The sequence below is a fragment of the Eptatretus burgeri genome, chromosome 12 (assembly GCF_056783735.1).
Source record: "Eptatretus burgeri isolate ZD-2024b chromosome 12, Ebu_testis_v1, whole genome shotgun sequence".
Taxonomy (NCBI): Eukaryota; Metazoa; Chordata; class Myxini; order Myxiniformes; family Myxinidae; genus Eptatretus; species Eptatretus burgeri.
The window spans coordinates 33,284,372-33,305,943 of record NC_140972.1 but is presented as its reverse complement, the minus strand read 5'-3'; the positions used below and the strand labels follow the sequence as shown (position 1 = coordinate 33,305,943).

Genomic DNA, 21,572 nt, shown 5'->3' with positions numbered 1-21,572 from the left:
ACTGCGAGTGCTGTGAAGTGTGGTGGTACCATCTCTGACTTATTTCCAGTTGTTACTGGAGTTCGTCAGGGGTGTATACTGGCCCCCACACTTTTCAGCACTTGTATGGACTGGATTTTAGGGAGGATGGCGGAGAGATCAAGCTGCGGTGCATCGTTTGGGAATGTCAAGATCTTGGACCTTGATTTTGCAGATGATGCAGTCATCTTTGCGGAGACTTTAGATATCCTTTTGGGGGCCCTCGAGGTGCTGAATGAGGAGTCGGAGCCGCTGGGATTACGGGTTTCTTGGGTCAAAACTAAGATCCAGGCTTTCGGTGACATCTTGGATGCTGCTGTCCTGTCTGTGTCTGTTTGTGGTGAGGATGTTGAGGTCGTGGAGAGATTCACTTACCTTGGCAGTGATATTCATGTCTCAGCTGGCTGTGAGCCCGAGGTCAATAGACGTCTGGGTCGGGCCTGGGTAGTCATGGATTCACTGGATCATGGGGTGTGGCGCTGCCGGTACCTGTGCGGGAGGACGAAAGTCCGAGTCTTCAGGTCCTTGGTACTTCCAGTCTTGCTCTATGGATGCGAGACTTGGACTCTGACCAAGGATCTGAGATGGAGACTTAATTCCTTTGGTACCAGGTCTCTTCGGAGAATCCTTGGCTATCGCTGGTCGGATTTTGTGTCCAACGAGCGGTTGCCGAGAGAGACTCGGATGAGATTTGTTACCTGCATAGTCCGTGAACGTCAGTTGCGGCTGTATGGACATGTGGCTCGTTTTCCTGACGCTGATCCTGCTCACCAAATTCTCTCAGCGGGGGAGTCTCGTGAGTGGAGCAGGCCAGTGGGCCGACCACGTGCCTCGTAGTTGCAGCAGGTTGACCATCATCTCAAGGAGATGGGGATGGGCCTGGCATCTGCCTGGGGGATGGCCAGACGGAGGCCCCTGGAGTACCGGCGGAAAGTGGACGCAGCTACGCGCTGTTCTGGCACATGCTCCCATACCTGACCTGACCTGTAGCCTAACATATGAACAGATTTGGATATTGGGCCATCTCAAATTCAGCCGCTGATGGCTGTGGCAGCCATTTTCCACTGCTATTAAAATTTTGAGACGGCCCAATATCCAAATCTGTTCATAATATGATAGGCTACTAGTGTGCAAAATTTGGTGCTTTCCTCACAAAATGCACAATTGTTATGTGAAGTTGCCGCACTATTGGGCCACCAGTCTTGGTAAAATGTTATTTTATAATGAAAAATCACACTCTTTTGACCCCTTTAACCAATTAAAATTTTAATTGACATAAAAAGTGCGAGGATGAAATCTTGCATTTAATGTAGATTAGAATGATACTATGTATGAACACTAACTTAAGAATGATATTTCTGGTGGTCAAGGTGCATAAGAAAGGGTTGAAGGTAAGTTTTCACTGAGTGACCCCTAATTAAAATGCAATCAACATGAAAGATGCAACAGTGAAACCAGTCCCTAAAGTTTGAAATGGGTACATAGATTCATGATCACTAACTTAAGAAGGGTTAGTATGGTGGTAAAGGTACTTAAGATGAGGAGATGGACCAGTTGGCATGATTGACATCAATTTCTTTTTTAATGATTTGGCATTCCATAGCTCAAGTCAGTGCTGCCACCTATTTTCAAAGATTCCTGAAATGTACAGGCTATGTGAGGGCCAAGAAGAGTAATGAAGAAAAACTGCTGACCAATTTCAGAGGTTACATCCATTTTAGCATGTTATACGAGATTATATAGGTGAGTTTAAGTCGACTACATGTAGGCCTATATCAGAAGTTAGACTGTAGGCCATGCCATCAGGCTGGCTCCTATTGCATAACTCTGATCCAATGTATGCAGCCTAATGGGATGCCTAGTATACAATAATCTAGTTGAGTGTTTTGTGTATTACTGAAGCAATATATGTGTGGTAGGCATGCAGGTGGCAGAAGAGGACAGCGGGTCCGTCCACACGCCCCACTTCCCAACATATAATTTTTGGCTTCACGGTTCACCCATGTAGCGGTACCCTTCCCTGATTTATTGAACTATTTTACCCCTTTTGACCCTTTCCCTTTAGTTGCAAACCGACGATGGGGTGTATCAACTATCATGTTCTAAGTGGATGTTTCAGAGACTGCTCACTTGTTTTACGATATGCTTTGCCTCCCACCAAAACCAACATTCCTTTAATTCCAGAGCCCTGACAATGGATTCATCTAATCCATCAGAACCTGGTACATCTGGTGCTCGAGTGGCAGATGCCAGAACATGCATCCTTCACATTGAACAGCCATCCACCAGTACCAGTAGCGAGCAACCAAGCCCTGATGTTTTGTCCTTCAATCCTGAAAAATGGGCCGCTGTCAAAGAAGCTGCATCCAAGAGGGCACTCAAGAAGAACTTCAAAGGCTCAAAATACTTTCAAGTCGTCCAATCGCTGCCAAATAACGTTGCTATATCTCAAGGATACCACGTCCAATGCTACAAGAACTTTACTGATGTTCCACAGTCTGGTGTGACTGTGAGTACCCCTGCTCCAAAACAACTACGTTCAAATATTCAGTCGCCACCAGGTTCATGTCCCTCGGGTATTTTCCCCATGAAGTGCATTTTCTGCAGGAAAGTACGACGCAAGAAAGGTAGCACAGAGGAAACCCTCACTGCATGTGAAACGAAGCAGGCAGAATCAACAATCAAAGCTGCGGCTGTTGCAAGGAATGACAATAGACTCCTAGGAAAAATGCAGACATTGACTTTGTAGGTGAGGAAGTGAAATATCATCATAGTTGCAGACATCTCTATATCAATTTGGAATCTGTAAAATCAACCAGCTGTGAAACTGGACAAAAGAAGTCCAATAATAAAGCACTCCTTGGTATACTGTATATGAATATATTGAAGAGTGGGTTATCAAAAAAGGTAGGCCAGAATAACTTGTATCTCTTTACAGCCAATATGTAGAAATGTGTGAGTATGTGGAGCCAATTACATCTGCTCAAAACTTGTCAAAGAACCCACTGAAAAGATTCGATCAAATTGAAATGCATTGTGGTAAATCGCTCAAAAGAGGTGATGTTGTGTTTGTGAAAGGGTTGGGTGAAGCTGCTCTCTCTTCGGCTTTTGATTACATTCATTAATCAGAGGCAGCTATTCGAAAGGCTGCATTAGTTTTGCGTGAATCGATCAAAGCAGTGCAGAGAACTCCCCTACCAGACAATCCTAGTCTGAATGATCTGAAGACTGGCGAAGCTCCAGTTTTAGATCTCTTGCTGTCATTCTACATGGTTCTGTATGGTGGTGCAAATCCTGTAAAATATAGTGAAAAGGTTGAACGATATGTTGCCTCATCCAGTGAAGATGCACTTTTCATTGTGAGAAAAGGCAATGTAAAAACCAGGTAAACGTATTACTCTTGGCATGGCGATTAAGTCAATGACAGGCAGCAAAAAGCTGGTAAGAATATTGAACAGGTTTGGACATATTGTCAATTATCATGCACTTGAAGAACTTGAGACAGCACTGGGGGAATCCATACAGGCTAGACAGATGGCATGTCCAGAGGGTACTGTTGTAGGGACACCAATGGGGCTTGCATTTGACAATTTTGACGAGTTAACTGGGACACTATCTGGTGCCGATACGCTCCACGATACCATGGGTATACTCTATCAGAACAAGACCCCACAAACTCGAGATGAATCAAATGGTAACGCAACTCCAGAAACAGAGAAGCCAACAAAGAGGGCAGCAAAATGGAAGTTACAAGTCATGGAACAGCCCATAGAACCGTATCGAAAGAAACCACGAATGCAAATGTTCGAATATGCCATCAAGGATATCGCAAGTCGACCTGAAACATGGTGAAGACAAGGACCTTGCCTGGATGATGTGCCATGCAGTGAAGAACAATGACATAGCCATGTGGGTAGGATTTAACTCCTTGCTGGTTTCAGACCCTCTGCCAATCCAAAATGTAGTGTGGTGTGCTAGTGAATGTGACCAACAATATGGAGTCGTGACATATGACTTGGGTGCTGCCAAGCCGGCAATGCAAGTTCAGCCAACAGAGTCTCCCAGGTTTGATGATATTTTCATCATGCTTGGGCCATTTCATATAGAAATGGCCTTTTTAAAAAAGCAATTGGGAAACTAATTGATGAATCAGGTGGGCCAAATATGCTTACTGAGTCTGGTGTTTTGGCCCCTGGTTCACTGAAAGGTTTCCTCACGGGCAAACACTTCAATCACTGCAAAAGATTGCATCCCATACTTGGACTAGCCTTCGAAATCCTCCACTTTGACTCATTTCTGCAAGACTTTGATGACAAAGATGAACTTCTTGCCTTGTTGAATATGCTCCAATCAAATCCAACTGAAGAAACGTGAAAGGAGGTTCAAGCAGCCGGTGTATTCATCAAATGTGTGAGTGACTACAGAACCTATACACAAACAATATCTGGAGGACATGGCGCAACCGGTCAGTACTGGATGGTGTACATAGATTTGATACATGCTTATCACAATCTTGAGCATGCTATCAGGACCAACAACGGTGACCTTTTCCTCCATGCACTGACACCTCTCATTGAAATATTCTTCGCATTAAACCACTTCAATTACTCGAGATGGCTTACTAAGTTCCAGTTGGACCTGCTGAACGTAGATGACATGCATCCTGGTCTTCGCTCCATCCTAGAAGCCGGAGGGGTGTTCACGGTAAGAAGAACACAAAAAGCATTCAGTAGGAGCACAGTTGATCTGACATTAGAACAAACGATTAATGCAGATGCAGCATCGAGAAGGACGGGTCTCTCATCGGTGACAAACAGCTACAGTGCACGTCTTCGGTGGATGCTTCCCAAGACGGCTAGAGCTGCTGTCATGTCCTCTGTGCAGGAAATGGCCGGCCTCTCCGGTATCGATGAACCAACAGCTGGCCTCAAGGGAGCCAGAGTCAAGAGGGACAACAATGACCTTAGGAAGGTTGTTACGCAGATCCAAGATACCTGCAACCCTTTCAGTAATTCAGCTGAAGAATCACCAAAGCTCTTCAACATCAGTATTGGAAAGGCTGCAACAGAAGAAACCAAGGCATGCCTTCTTGGAGTGCAGACAAGGGGAAAATCAAGGCATGATGAATTCACCACCACTTGTTTTGCCAACCCACAGAAATTTGAAGGAGTGATGAAGAAGGAGCCTCTGAAGACATTCAAGAATGAAACTGTTCAAAACAAGCACAGCCAAAACAAGAGAGTTGCATCCCTAATTTGCACTAGGGACTTGATGGGCCATCTCCTTATCTTGGCAAGCAATAGAGATCTAGACCTCAAGTACGTGTTCTCCTTTCCTCTCACAGCAGTCCCACTTTCTATGTGCAGCGGAGATGGCCTGATGGTAAAATGAAGAAGAGTGCTCTCCTTGACCTCTTGGAAAAAACGTACCATGGCACACTTCTCCCCGATCAGTTGATGCTTACGTTGTTGATGGGAATTACCTCATGCATACACTGCCACCGCATTTACCTGGCACTTATGGAGGGCTAGCAGCTGGTATCTTGCAACAGGTGACATTACTTAGTACGAAGAGAGTCGATCTCGTCTTTGATGCCTACCCCATACCATCTATCAAGGAGAGCGAAAGAGCATGAAGAGGCCTTGACGAAAAGGAGGAAAGGGTGTTTATCATTACAGGACCAGAACAACATCGCCCAAGGAACATCAGTGACAGTATGAAGTCGAGATCTTTCAAATCAGAACTGCCGAAGTTCCTGGCCTCCGAGTGGGAGTCGCCTCGGTACGCACATTTAATCGGGGATAGAAATGTCTTCATTTCATACCTTGGTGCATGTTACCACTTCTTTGTCCATGACGGGGAGGTTGTGCGAGAGGAAGTAGGCGAGCTTAAAACCAACCACGAAGAGGCCGACACCCTGATCTGTGCACATGTCAAATCAATTGCCAAGGAGATGGACCACACTTGCAATATTGTCATTAGGGGATCTGACAGACATAGCCATCATCCTCCTCCACCACTGCGGGGATATGGCTACACGGATACGGATGGATGTTGGAACATCATCAGGAAATAGTCGCAGATACATTGACATCACTGCCATTGGTGCCAGCATCGGACAGCCTCTCTGCTCTGCCTTACCAGGATTCCATGCGTTCACCGGATCAGACGACACCTCCTCTTTCCACGGGAAGAGAAAAGTTCGCCCCTTTGCACAGCTTGTGAAAGACAATGATGCCCAGAAAGCATTTTCAGAGATGACCAAATGAACGATAACCGATGAAGACAGAGACATCCTGAACAAATTTACAACCAAGATGTACGGTCTAAAAGGAAAAGATGTCTCACTCAATGACCATCGCTACAACATATTTGAAAAGACATATAGACCAAAGGTCAGAGCTGAGAATTGCCTAGCGAAGCTGAAGGGCATTGACACCAGCCTGATTCCTCCCTGTGAATCCGAGGTTTCCAAACACATAAGCAGATCATCATTTGTGGCAAAGATGTGGGCCAATGCTGACAAATCAGAAATCTGCCAGCATCCATCATCAGCTGATGGGTGAGAGTTGGTGGATGATCAATACGAAATCACTTGGTTCAACGGTCCTCAACTTCCAGATTCTTTGACCCCAGACGAAGAAGATGCCTTGGATCCAGAAAGCTCTGATGACAGCGACTTCAGCATTTCTTCATCTGATGATGAATACTGCCTATCTTCTGATGAAGATTAGTTGTGCGGTAGCTGAAATGAAACAAACACCAGGTCCGAGCTCTGCCAAATGCATGACGCCATGTTTACCCTCAGTGCTGGTAATACAATGCAAATTGACCTTTAGCCCGGTACAGAGTGACTGAGCTCACAAGCAATGTTAAAGAATTTTTCAGAATATCACAAGGGATGTTCAATATCATCACCAGTTTGCTACCTGTCATTGATTGATGCCAAATGGTCTATTGATGTTGAGTTGATGTTGATGTTGAGTTGATGTCAATCATGCCAACTGGTCTATCTCCTCATCTTAAGTACCTTTGCCACCATACTAATCTATGTACCCATTTCAAACTTTAGCGACTGGTTTCACTGTTGCATCTTTCATGTTGATTGCATTTTTAATTAGGGGTCACTTGGTGCAAACTTACCTTCAACCCCTTCTTATGTACCTTTACCACCAGAAATATCATTCTTAAGTGAGTGATCATACTTAGTATTATTCTAATCCACATTAAATGCAAGGTTTCATCCTCGCACTTCTTATGTTAATTAAAATTTTAATTTGTTAAAGGGGTCAAAAGAGTGCGATTTTCGTTATAAAATTACATTTTACCGAGACTGGTGGCCCAAGATTTATTGACTTTGTAGATGACCCTGTTGCATCTTTCTATAAACAACATTTCTGTGAACTTGTGAATTGAAAACCTGCAAAAAGGGTCATTAAGTCAAAAATGGTTCATCCGTGACCTTTGACCTTTCTTAAGTACACTTTCAACCACCAATTACATTCTTAAGTTGATGAATAAAACTTATATTGTCTATGAGTAAATTTTAATGTTGGTTTTAGACTTGCACCTTTTATGTTAAATAAATGTCTAATTAGCAGTTAAGTAACATCGTTCTTAAGTACCCTCTCCACCACAAATCCCATTCTTAAGTTCAATTTTCTCATTCAGTGTACTTTCCTCTACCAAATGACACTGGTGTGATATTTGCACCCTTCATGTTGAAAAAAAAAATACAATTTGGGGTGCGTTTTGGGGTGGCACCCGCACCCCACCTACCACTGGCGTAACTTAAGAATCGGGTTTTTGGGGTCCCCTAACCTAATTCTACAGCACTGGCGCCCGAAACCTTCTGCACCTTCCATGTTGAACAAATCTCACCTAGCTCCCAGCCTAAGATGAATTGGGTGTGCTTTAGAAATCCTTCGCCGAGTCAGTGATCTGTGATAGCTATACCGGTATTAAAATGACAACGGGAAACAGGGATAAGAACAAATCGAAGAAAGGTTTTTAAAATCTTTAAAAGCTTTGATGCATTCAGCGTCTTGCCTAAACATGAAACAGGAACAGTGAAACATATGACATCTAGGCATAACAGGAAGTAAGTAGAGTACATTTTAACTTTTCACCCTCAACATCCGAGCACCCGTAGAAGCAATCGCGTTATTCTTTACCTTGTTTTAAATCAATCACCAATTGTTTATTATTTAATATGAATCAGGTGCGCTTTAGAAATCTTGTGCCGAGTCAGTGATTTGCGATAACGGTATAAAAGGAATACTGGAAAGCAACGGTATGAAAGCGTTCCTCGATAGTCATATCGGTACGGCGATGGATTCCGCCGTGTGTCGATTACAAACACTGATCTCGCTTTAAACAAAATTATTTTTAATACAAGTTGAAAGTGTAAATGAAATAACCGTTCTCATCATAGAGAGTAGGGGGGAGGCCCATAGGGGAATACTTTGAAAAAATACTGTAAATGATGTGTATATCATATATGAATACGTAATGGACCATTGGACCATTGTATAGGTTTGTGACCTGTATAAAAGAAAAAAAAAATATTTTCCCCATTTTTAAATATCGATATCTCAAGGAATAAATAAATAAATAAATAAATAATACTATTTTAAAAACACAAAACAGCTATCGACAGAGCCGAGATATGTGTGCGTGCGTGTGTGCACACTACCGGTCTTAAGTTTTAGAACACCCTCATTTTTCCAGTTTGTACTGAAATTTAAGCAGTTCAAGTCCAGTGAATAACCTGAAAAGGAACAAAGCTAAGCGGTAAACTGCCAGAGGTTAGAAAAAAAAGTTTAAGTTACCAAAAACTAAAAAATAATGCAAATGTCAGAGTTGTTAAAAAAGGCCCTTTTCAGGGAACAAGTAATGGCTTCGCAACTGCAGCTGTTCTGCAGCAACGGAAGTAAATTAAGACTTGAAAGTTGATGCAAACAATTCCTGCAGGTGTCCTAATTTTTGTTGATTAGTTACAAACCCTCTGTCTGTAAAAAAGTAGTGTTGGAACAGACTGTTGCTATACCCTCTGAAGCATTATTTGGACAATATTGCACTGCAGTAAGTAGTATATTGCAATCACAATGGCAGGAAAAAGACAATTAACAAAGGAAGACAGACAGACCATTATAACCCTTAAAAATGTAGCTCTTTCCTTTAGAGAAATTGCAAAGTAAGCCAAGGTGTCAGTGAGTGCAGTTTCCTACACCATCAAAAGGCACTTGGAAACTGGAGGAAACTCTGACAGGAAGAGGTCTGGCAGACCCGAAGCCACAACACAATCAGAAGGCAAGTTTCTGAGAGTCAACAGTTTGTGTGATAGGTGGCTCACAGGACAGCAGCTTCAAGCACAGCTTAACACTGGTCGAAGTAAGAAAGGCTCAGTTTCAACTGTGAAGAGAAGACTTCGAGCTGCAGGTTTGACAGGTCAAGTGGCAGTAAGAAAGCCATTGCTAAGCTGGCAAATAAGAAAAAGAGGCTTGCCTGGGCCATGAAACACCGCCAGTGGACTACTGAAAACTGGAAGAAGGTCTTATGGACCGATGAATCAAAATTTGAAATCTTCGGTTCATCACGCAGGATTTTTGTACGCCGTCGAGTAGGCGAAAGGATGGTTCCTCAGTGTGCGACACCAACTGTCAAACATGGAGGAGGAAGCATGATGATCTGGGGCTCTTTAGCTGGATCCACATTCTGGTGACTTGCACAAAGTGACTGGCTCCCTGAACCAAAAGGTCTACCACAGCATTTTTCAGCGCCATGCAATACCCTCTGGTCTACGCCGAATTGGTCAGGGGTTCATCCTACAGCAAGATAACGACCCAAAACATACCTCCAGGCTATGCCAGAACTACCTGAGAAGAAAAGAACAAGATAGTAGGCTTCAAATCATGGAATGGCCAGCACAGTCTCCAGACTTAAACCCCATCGAGTTGGTTTGGGATGAACTGGACAGAAGGGTGAAAGCAAAGCAACCTACAAGTAAGTGCAACACATTTGTGGGAACTTCTGCAACAGTGTTGGGAAGAACTCTCCAAACAATATTTGATTCCCATTGTAAAAAGAATGCCACGGCATTTCGGCTGTGATAGCTGCAAAAGGTGGCTACTTTGATGAGTCAAAAATTTAGATTAAATTTTATTCAACAAAACGATTCCACGATTTCTTTTTTTATCTGCAATTGTATATTTGTTCTATGCTTTAATTTCAGAGTACATTGAAACATGAAACTGCTTAAATTTCAGTAAAAACTGGAAAAATGGGGGTGTTCTAAAACTTTAGACCGATAGTGTATGTATATGTATATATAAGCAAATACAGCCCATTGCTTCACTGACGGGGAGGGGGGTGGGGGGGGGGGGGGGGTATCAAGGATTGGGGTGGGGGGGAGAAATAAATATAAATCCTGGAACAGGAGGATCTAAGAAAACATTGAAGATGGAAAACCATTCAAATGCAGGATGCCATTGTTCACTGTATCATCTGATGTGAAAAACAATAAAGAAGGATTAAAACTTGTTTTTACAACATAGTCTGGCATGTTTTTCTTATAGAAACCTGTTGGATCATCAAACAAATGGAAACAATGCTGAGAAAATTACTGTCCAAGTCGTAGATGTGTGCGTGCACACCAGTGCATAGTACTGAATACGATTAAAAAAAGGTGTCTACTCGGAGTCAACATGTTCAAAATGGTCAATCAGAGCCATAACCAGCTTAGTTTTCAGTGGGCATCTGATCGCACCATCTCCCCATCCCCATGAGCACATCAAAGGCCGATTTCTGGTCCGTTGAAGGCTGAATATCAGCATCTCGCAGGGAAACTTTGACGTACTTGGCACCGAAATCTTTCAATACAAACAGCGGTGTACAACTTTCGATGGAAACAAAATCGGCACGATCGAGAGTTGCGTGCGAATCATCGCTGCTGCTGCACTGAATTGATGCAATAGTTCGGCCAGAATATTTGTCGTCAAGATGTTGCGGAATTGAATCACCAATACAGTCACTCGAATTTATACCGCTGACATACTTCTTAACAACTCATGGCTCACAGACTTCCTTTCCTGTCGCAGTCACCGTGCGGCCCTAAATGGAATTCTTTCATCCCCTCTTCCTGTCCAGGCTGGAGTTCCTCAATGTAGCGTTCTGGCTCCTGCTCTTTTTCTGGTTTTCATCAATGATCTCTCCGACTCTGGAAAATCTCTATATCAGTTTGCTGATGATTCCACCCTCTGCCGTACCATCGGTCATCCCTCAGACCGGCAAGCAGCAGCTTCTTCGCTCACTGCAGATCTGGATAAAATCACAAACTGATCCAACACGTGGAACATGTCTTTCAATCCGGACAAATCTCACACTCTCACTACGTCTCTTCGAAAGGACCGTTTAGAAAATCCCCCCCATCCACTTTCTCAATAATCCTCTGGAAGAAGTCCTTTCTTTCAAGCTTCTGGGTCTCACTATCTGCCATGACCTTTCCTGGGAAAGCCACATTTCAAACCTCGCCTCCAAAGCCAGTCGCCGACTGGGAATCCTCCGTCGTGCAAAGTCCTTCCTCGGCCCACCTGAGCTCCTGACCACTTACAAAGCTTTTGCCCAAAGCCTGATTGAGTACTGCTCTCCACTCTGGGCTGGTGCTCCTGCCTCCCACCTTCTTCAGCTTCACGCTGTAGAAACCAAGGCATTTCGGATCATTGGCATCTCCCGCAATGAGGCTGAGTCTTTGGTCCTCTCACTCATTCACCGCAGGTTGGTCGGTGGTCTTTCTGTCTTCCACTGTCTCCTCTCCAGCCTCGCCCCCCGCCCCCCCAGCTCTCTCTGCGATTTGTCCCCACCACATTTCTGCAGGGTGCTCAAGGTCCGCCAACAACCCTCTTCTGGGAAAACTACCAAAATCACGAATCACTGCTCACCTTCACTCTTTCATTCCTCTTATTTTTCTGCCTTTGGAATAAACTCCCTCACTCTATTCATTCCCATTCTTCCCTCCAGGCCTTCAAAACAGCTGTTCACCACCACCTCTTATCATCCTCCATCCAAATCCTCGATCTTTTCGACCCCCGATAATCCAACCAAGCCCACCTCCTTCAAATTCCCTGTTTTCCTTCCTGAAAGTCCCTGTAATGTCCATCTTCTATTCCCCATGTTCCCCGTCCCATACCTCTCCCTTCCACAGATCTCCTAATGTCTCTGTTCCCCACTGTTTTGTCCTTCCCACTCCCTCCTCTGTCTCATGTCCCCCATGATGTGCATTGTGTGTAAGCTCTCACACGAGCCTCGACAAGGTATAGAAAAAAAAAACCAAACAATCACTTTCGCCCCAGAGACAACAGTCAATCTGAACCACGCTGGCCACTGCTCAGACGCCATGACCGAAGACGACTGCGCAGCTCTACTGCGCAGCTCGGTTAAAGGTGACTCGGATTTTGGCGGACGAAATTATATTTTGAAAATAAATGCCGACGTTTACATTTCGGGTTTTGAGACTTTTGCACCTTCGGCGGAAAATGTATAAATATAAAATTACCCCCGTGCGGGAGCGACTGTCATCTCTGCGAGAAAATATATAGCCTCCTGAAGGTAGAGCAGTTTTTGCAAACTTTGAAGTCACGTGACGCGAAAATGAAAGCGAATATCGAAAATCCGGCCCCGACAAAATTTCGATATTGTCCCATAGATTTATATGCCACAATCAAATTCAAGATCGCTTGAGAAATGTCGGAGGAGATAGATTTTGAAAATCGTCATTTTCGCATTTTTTGCCAACTTTGAAGTCACGTGACATGAAAATGAAAGCAAATATCGAAAATCCGGCCTGACCAAATTTAGATATTGTCCCATAGATTCATATGCCACAATCAAATTCAAGATCGCTTGAGAAATGGCGGAGGAGATAGAATTTGAAAATCAGCATTTTCGCAAATTCAAAGGCCTCGTGACCTTGACCTTCGGTGACCTTGAAAATCATACAATCGTGTACGTCTCATCGACCTCTATCAGGATCACCAATGACCAGATCTCCCGTTTCAACTTCATTGTGGATGGACGGACGGATCGTCACCTCTCCTCTCAACACCAATATTATTAGGTCATGCTCGAAGAGATGACCTAAAAAGGCTAAAAATGTGTTTTATATTTATATTTCATTTCGGCAAATATACCATCGGCGGATCCGTAAACCAAGTTATAAAATAACTAAGGCCTTAGTAACAAAAAAAAAAAGAGAGAGAAGTAGGCATTCCTGACTGAGGTGTTGATGCCAGTGATTTTGGACTAAATAATGCAGAAATCAAGAAAATGACCAAATACCAAGACCTCAAGAATGAAGTGAGAAGATCCTGGAAGCTGAAGAATGCCAAAGTTGTAAAAGTGATAGCTGGACCTACAGGAATGATGACAAAAATCTCACAGAGATATTAAACATAGGGGCAATACTCCTGAACGCTCACCTGGTAGTGGCTGGATAAGATAACCAGGCAACCAGTGGTAGGCATGGATGACCCACAAAATATATAATGGAGAAGAAAGTAAATACCTATGGATTTTTTTTTTTAATGCCATGAAAAAAAAAAACTTGGTACCTCATGGGTGATAAAGGTTGTGGTCAAGTTTCATCAAAATTGTGTGTGTGTGGTTTCAGAAAAGAAAGTAAATACATATTTTGGGGGGCAACCACCCTTAAATTACCTGAGAGCAGATTTCTGTAATGTCATGAACAAACTTTGGTACGTCATGGGTGATGAAGGTAGTCATGAATTTACATCGCAATTGTGTGCATCATTTAAGAAGAAAACTCTTTCTTCTTAAACGATACACACGTCTTTGGAGAAGCAAACCACTCCCCCTCCTCCCCTGTAAACTCCCTCTGTGGACCCCTTCAGACCCCTTATTTTTTATGCCATCACGGGTGATGAAGGTTGTGGTCGAATTTCATTGAAATCGGGTGAAGTTGCAAGTATTTGTGGACGGACTAACGGACAACATGCCATCCCATAAGCTCCCCTTAACTCCCTCCCAGTTAATATGATAAAACGACTGACACCATTGATCATCATGTGCAGTTTTACGTCAACAGCCTCCGAAAAACTAAGATTTCATCTGAGTATAGATCACTTTCTCAACAGGTTTGCAATTTCTGATGCTTGGAAGTAATGATTATCATGGAAGACTTCAACCCTTGAGAGAGGCATCGTAGTAGTTTGGACAAAGTAATGAGGGATTATATATGGCCCACACTATGGCCATCTCAGAATAGCAATTGAGACTGGACAGGGAGAGGTACAGCACAAATCAGTCTCATGTATCCACACCAGGAAACTTGGGTTGATGTGGATGGACATACTCTGTGCCAAAGGTACAAAGCAAGCCCTATGCAACTTGTGTGGGATACAGAACACATCACACGAGTTGAAATCACAAATAAATGAGAAGCAATCAAAGAGTTTGAGGAAAAGGGTATTCATTGGAACACTTTTTAATCTTTATAAACTTAAATTTGTGTTTGTTTGTTGCATGCCATGAGTTCCATGAATCTCACATCATTCGTTCTTCCACAGTAGACTTCATAAGTTTGCAGACATACAATTATAGATCTAAGAGAGCATTGAGATGTCATTAAATGTTAATGTAAAGAAGGCACCAGCTCCAAAAACATCAACAAAAACAAGGTGGTTGGCTGTGTATGATGAAGATGTGCTTTGATAATAATTTACAGCAACCAAGTGAACAGCTGACTTCAAGCACATGGATGGGAATCGCTAGATGATAAGTCATGATGGCCAGCAGATTCAACCAACTCTGATGACTGGGACCACAACAGCATTGGAATACACATAATGGAAGTACAAAGGATTAGGAGCACACAAATCTTGTAGCCAACTACTGTAACTGCGATTTATAGCGATTGTCAAAACGACAATCACAAGGGAATATTGCACCATCCACATGCAAAAAATTGCAGCAGGTCATCAAAGATAAACACTGCTCGGTATGTTGACTCAAAGCGTGCTCCTGGACCACAACACACCTGCATACAAGGTCCTCGTTATGAAGACCAACTTTCGAGACTGTGGTTACAAGCAGATATATCAACCCTCTCCACACCCGTACCCCATACCCCCATACAGCCCAGACCTGGTCCCCAATGACATTCGCCTGTTTAAACAATTGAAGTTCCACCTGCGAGGCCACCAATGGGAGAACCAACTGAAGCAACCGATATATGGGTATAAAGCAAGATAAAAACTTGTATTTTAATGGCTTGGACTGGTTGGAGGATAAGTGGACCAAGTGCATCAAAGTCAAGGAATAGTTGATTAAAATATAAATGTTGGCACATCTTGATCTGTGGTGAAATTCCCATTTATGGGACCATTTAATACACCCCTCATAATACAAGTATATTTAACAGATAATGCAAAATGACGAGGTACATTTGCCCAGTAGCGATTCCTCAGTTATAGAAATGCATATACTGTTGGATCCCCCAATTCACTATTCACAGGGCACAAAGTATGACCTGCTTCGACATTCGCGATTCACGTATTCATGGTTTAAATCTTCATCAATTGTCTAAATGACTCTTGCAAATCCTCTATCTCTTTTCTGACAACTCCACTCTATACCATGACATCTCTCATCCTTCTGACAGACAGGAAGCAGCCTCTTCCCTCTCCTCAGACCTTTCCAAAAAAAAAAACACAAACTGGTCAAACACAATTTTGTTTCTGTATCCATATTGTCCACCCTTTGTGTTTCCATTACCAGTCAGTTACCTGCATCCCTTGTTTGTACGTCTCCGACTGCTTTCTCCCTCCGCCCTGTTGTTGTTTCCCCTTTGTTACGTTGTGTCCTGTGTAATCGCTCTTCCACAAGCCGAGACCACATAAAAACTGTTTTTTTTTAATTTTTATTTTTAAAACAATGCCCTGACATTCACAGCCTTTTTCAGGAACGTATCCCCCACAACTAGCGGGGTCTGACAGGAGGGATAACTGGAAAATTGGATTTTGGAGGGATTTGGGTAGGATTAACAAGGATAGAAAGATGACCGTTTTGGTTTGGAGACAATCCAATGGTTGTCATGAATAGCTGTCTTCAAGACCTGGAGGGAAGAATGAGATTGAAGAGAATGTGGAAGTTCATTCCACAAGTGAAAAACAAACAAACAAACAAAAAACAACCCAACAAATGAGTGATGAGCAGTGATCCTGGATTTAGGTAGTTTCACCAGAAGAGGGTTGAGGTGAACCAGGTGAGCCTTGCAGGTGTTGAAGCAGACTTCTTTTTCAAATGGTAGTTCAATGATTAATGTGGATTTACTACGTACACCCTGCTTACTTGATGCATACAAATTGTCGTCAATTATTTAAACACCTGTTTTCTTTAATGATTACAGTTTCAATTACTGACATGTTTTCATTTCTCTGTAACTCATTTATTGGAACCTTTAATCAAACATATTGCAATCAAATGGATTTTATTGGAACTTGTATCTGCTGCTTTTGTCTGTCGCTTGTCTTCTCTCTCTACGTGACAGGCCTTTCTAAAGAACTAGCAGATACCTGTCTACGACGGGTATGGGGGATCACAATAGGATGGATCACAATACTCGGAGAGGATGGATCACAATACTCGGTTACGGTGGTTTCTTTGGATGTTTTGCGCCGCATTCAACAGCTCAGTTCATATTGGTGGCGTGTCTGGGTGCCCATGGTAGCGTTTGAGACCGGTCACTTTAGATTGTTGGTCTTGACAGGGCCGGATGAGTAACACGAACGATTTGACATATTCATCGTTTCTATATTACATCCATCAACAGACTAACAACATGGCAGGATAAAAGTCGTAAATGCTGAGTTGAACAAACGTCCTGAACTAATGGACTTAGTTAAGTAAAGCACGTCGTCTGGGACCTGGCCGTCGGTTTGCCACCAAACGCTACTGATTGTGACGTCATCAATTCCCTCTTTGAAAATTCTATCCATATTAGATTTTTTGAATCTGCTATCACCTGCGTAAATACATGGAACATATAATGTGAAGATTTTGGAAGTATGAACAGAATATGTTTGGAGAAAAGTGTGTTGGAAGTTCCAGGCTTCCGCCCATTATATGATTATGTACTACCCAGAATTGCTTTGCCTACAGTTGTACCATTGTGCTTTTCTCATGTTAAACTGGCTCAGTCAAGGTCAGATATGGGTCGTTATGACGCAACTCCCCTCCTCCTCCTCCTCCTGCTCTGCTCCTCAGGCCCCTTTTAATTTCCCCCCACCTTTCCGTAGACATTATATATATATATAGATGATGTTTTTAACTCCAATTTAGCAGAGACCATTGTATGATGCTCCTTCACTCCGTGATATCACGCGGAATAAATATTCTCTGATTGAACTGTACTTTGCCTCGGATGAACCTTGAATATTAAGAGTTCCACAACACAAGGGAGGGGAGACAAGGCACAGAAAGAGCAGAGGTTGCAGGTTGCAAGACCAGATAGGAGGTGAGAAGATGAGAGAGACCACGACCTCTTTGCGATGATGTAGTGATAAGCCCATAGACTCAGTTTCATCATGGAAGATCCCGTATAAATCTCAAAGACCTTGGTTTCCACTGCGTCAAGCTCACCAAGATGCGAGACAAGGAACCAACCCGGAGGGGAAAGCAGTACTCCATCAAGCTGCAGATGAAAGTGTTGTAGGTGGAGAGGAGTTCAGGTGTGCCAAGTAAAGACCTTGTTTGATGGAGGATGCCTATTTGGAAGCTGGCATTGAAGACAAACTTTGAAATGTAGTTTGCCTAAGAAAAATCATGGCTCATGCTGAGACCCATGAGTTTGAAGGACTTAACTTCCTCAATAGGATTGTCAAGAAAGTAGAAGGGAGGGGTTGCCAGACAGTCCTTTCAGAAAGATAGTGAGAGTGAGAGGTTCGTCAAGATTGAAAGACATCATTGTTTGGCCAGCTTGTGATTTCTTCAAAGTCTGATACGATGTACAGAGTATGGTCCCAATGGATGGATGGATGGATGGATCGATGGAACAAACTCCCACACTCTCTTCAATTCCACTCTACCCTACAGGTCTTCAAAACAGCTGTTCACCACCATCTCTTATCTTCCCCTATCCAAAAGCATGATCTTTTGTACCCCAGTTAATGCACCTCAGAAACACCTCTTTCAAAATTCCCTGCTTTCCTTCCTGAAAGTCCCTGCAGTGTCCATCTTGTTTACCCCATGTACCCCATCCCTCTCCCTTCCACAGATCTCCAAATGTTTCTGTTCCTTACAGTTTTGTGCTTCCATCTCCACCCTTGTCTCATGCGCCCTTCGTTATACGTTCTGGTTAGGGTGTGTTAGCTCCAACACAAAAAAAAAACCCCCAAAAAAAACAAAACACATTGCCCACCCTTCGTAAAAGACACCATGGGGTCTTTAACATCCACTAACAAGAAGTACAGGCAGATAGATCCTCTGCAAAAACATCCTTCCAATGGACAACATAGACTGATGAATTGCTATGCGTACACAACACCAGGGTAACAGGTTAAAGCTGAGCAGAGATTAAAACCCAGGCGAAACAGCACAGAAGTTAATGTGCATACCTGGAATCTCTCTGGCCAGCCCAGATGGAAGCGAGCGAACACTGAATACAGATTTTTTTCATATATGAACACATATATATATATATATATATATATATATATATACATATATATATATATATATATATATATATATATATATATATATATATATATATATACATATATATTGTTGCGGATCCGGGGTGGCGAGATTCTCGCCTGACTATTGGCGCCACCCTCACCACCGCCGTCTCCAGGGTTTATAACGCTGGCCGAATCAGCACAGGCCTCGGGTCACGCATCTTCATTCGCGATGCCAACGTAATCCTTGTACCTTACCAGTTGGGGAAATAGAATCCCGGTTACAGACTGGTTGTGTCAGATGCCGAGCGTTTTCTGCCAGTCTGTAACCATTTTTGGTTTTATATGCCAATCGAACGGATCGTTCCTCAACGCGACAAAAATTAATCCATAGCGGCAACTTCATACGAACCAACCAGATTTATTGGGGAACATCGGGAAAGACGACACAAGCAAACCATTCACGACAATGTTTTTATTAACAATCTTTAACCCGTTCTTAACTAGGGAACTACGGACTACAGGTTTCGAGGGGGTCCCTACCGAGATATGCCTTATACAACACGTGCAGACAAAGACAGACAGACAGACAGCATCTATGCAAGACAAGACAGAGTACTTGGTGATGTTTCATGGATGAGAGGACAGTGTCAAAAGCACGAATGTCTCTCACAACAGGCGGATGTCCACGAATTCGAACCCAAGCTCAAACGCGCCACGTGGCAAAAATGGAGGCGTCGTACTCTTGCCCCCTTCGCACCGCACGCGGTCTCCACGCGCTCTGACCCCACGTAAGGTCCTCAGCTGTGCACCAGACAAGGCCCAAATCGAGGTGCCGGGCTGCGGCAAGCGGATCGGCAAACGTGTCGAGCCGTTGGTGTGAGCAGGGACCGTCAGAGGCTCAGTCGTTTCCTCTCTTGCCTTCCCGCCTCAAAGCCCGAATTCTCAACTCCGTCCTCTCAGTTTCTTTCTGTAGAATCACCTTTTCTTTCTTTTTCCATGCTCGCCTCTCAAAGCCGGCTGCCGTCTCTCTCACGGAAGAATCACCTCCTCAAAAGAGTCGATCGCCGATTCGACGTGCAGGCAGCCTCTCTTACTGCCAAAAATGCAGACTCGACATGCAGGCAGGTTCAGCGTCTTTCCCGGCAGATCCAACACTGTGCCTCCTTCGTTCGCTCGCTTCAAAAACACGAGCGTGCCTCGAGAGCGACTGTTTGCACACAGTGAACCTTTTTACGAAGCCTTCGTTCGCTCGCTTCGAAGCCACCCCGAGCACGCCTCGAAAACCCCACCGTTTTCACAAACTCAACCTTTTTACGAAGCCTTTATTTCTGTCTCGTTCACTCCTTCGAAACACAAGCACCCTCTCAACCGACTGCAGTTTTGTACTTCTGCCAAACTGAACCTTTTCACGAGGTCTTCGTTCGCTCGCTGCGAGCCACTGGCTCCTCCTCCTTTTTGAAGCCGACAAACTCCTCCCCTGAGCTTCACTTCCTCTTTTTGGCCACACCCTCTCAGCCGACTGGGCGGGGCCTATCGTCCAGAGAGGGGAGAAAGAAGAGGGAGCCCTTGGCACACCACCACTGTACAAACAATAAAAGCATGCATCCTACACCTCCCGACACACATGCAACATCCATTTTACCACACAACCTAGCTAAACACGCATTTAATGGGGAATCTGAGATAATCCTTTATTTAGTAGTCCAATAAGGGCCATTTCCTTAACAATATATACAAGCCGGTAGGCGCCACGGGTCGCTGAGCATCCGTTGACCTTTGACCCCTGATGAGTGAATCTAGTACTAGGTACTTATGAAATTGAAATCAAATCGGTCAACCCATGTATGAGCAAGGGGGCTTTCAATGGTCATTTTTCCCCAAAAATGCACTCATTGACCTTTGACTCCCTGACCTAGCAGAGATAGGTCAATATGTCCTGAAGCAAAGTTGTAGTAAGCATTGAGTACTATGTACCTATGAACTTTCATTCATATCGGTTAATCCGTGTAGGAGCAAGGGTGCTTTGAATGGTAATTTCGGCCGAAAAATGCACTTATTGACCTTTGACCCCTGACCTACTCGAGATTGGTCATTATGCAAATGAGCAAAGTTGTAGTACTCATTACGGTCTACAAGCATGTAAAGATTCATTTGATTCGGTTCAACCGTCTTGGAGCTAGTGTACTTTGAATTTTCAGCGGGAATGCTCAATGGCCCTCGGACACCCAAGTTGCGAGGGTTACCATTTGGAAACTATAGGAGATAGAAAAAAATGGATGTCATATAGCGGAAAAAGAATCACCTTAAGTTTATGCATACCAAATATCATCGAGTTCCATCTACTGATAATTACTCGGTATCAATTTGAATGAAAAGTACCGAAAATGCGGTTTGATATCGAAAATCCCCAAAGCTGAGGGTGAACAAAGATAGAGATCGAAAATCCGGCACGATTGTTTGTGCACAATACATTCCAGATGATTAGGCCAAAAAAAAAAAAAAAATGTTGCATTGGCGTAACCCGCCCGACCCTAAAAATTCCGCCGACCCTACGTTTTTTTGTTGTTTTTTTGCTATCGATTTCAAGTATCTTGTTGATTGCGATCGCGATCGCAAAAACCCGGAAGTGTTTCGGACAGAACCCGCCGACAAAAAGGGTGGTACTCGAGCCGGGGGAGATTTTGGGAGGGATTTATTAGGATTTATTAAATTTTTGGATTTATTATCCAAAAATTTTGGGATTTATTAGGGGGGAAAAAAATAAATAAATAAAAAAAAAGATCCCGACCGACCTACCCTATTTTTCAGTGACCCGTTACGCCAATGCAACATTTTTATTTTTTTTGGCCTTAGTGTGAA

General features: G+C 43.5%; 1 protein-coding gene and 1 pseudogene across 2 annotated transcripts in view; one reads left to right on the top strand and one right to left on the bottom strand.

The window, feature by feature from the left end:
- Positions 1–21,572, bottom strand: part of RPRD2 (regulation of nuclear pre-mRNA domain containing 2) — a 140,242-nt gene that overhangs the window by 75,840 nt on the left and 42,830 nt on the right. The gene's annotated exons all lie outside the window — the stretch shown is intronic.
- Positions 2,213–3,870, top strand: LOC147015381 (uncharacterized; annotated as a pseudogene).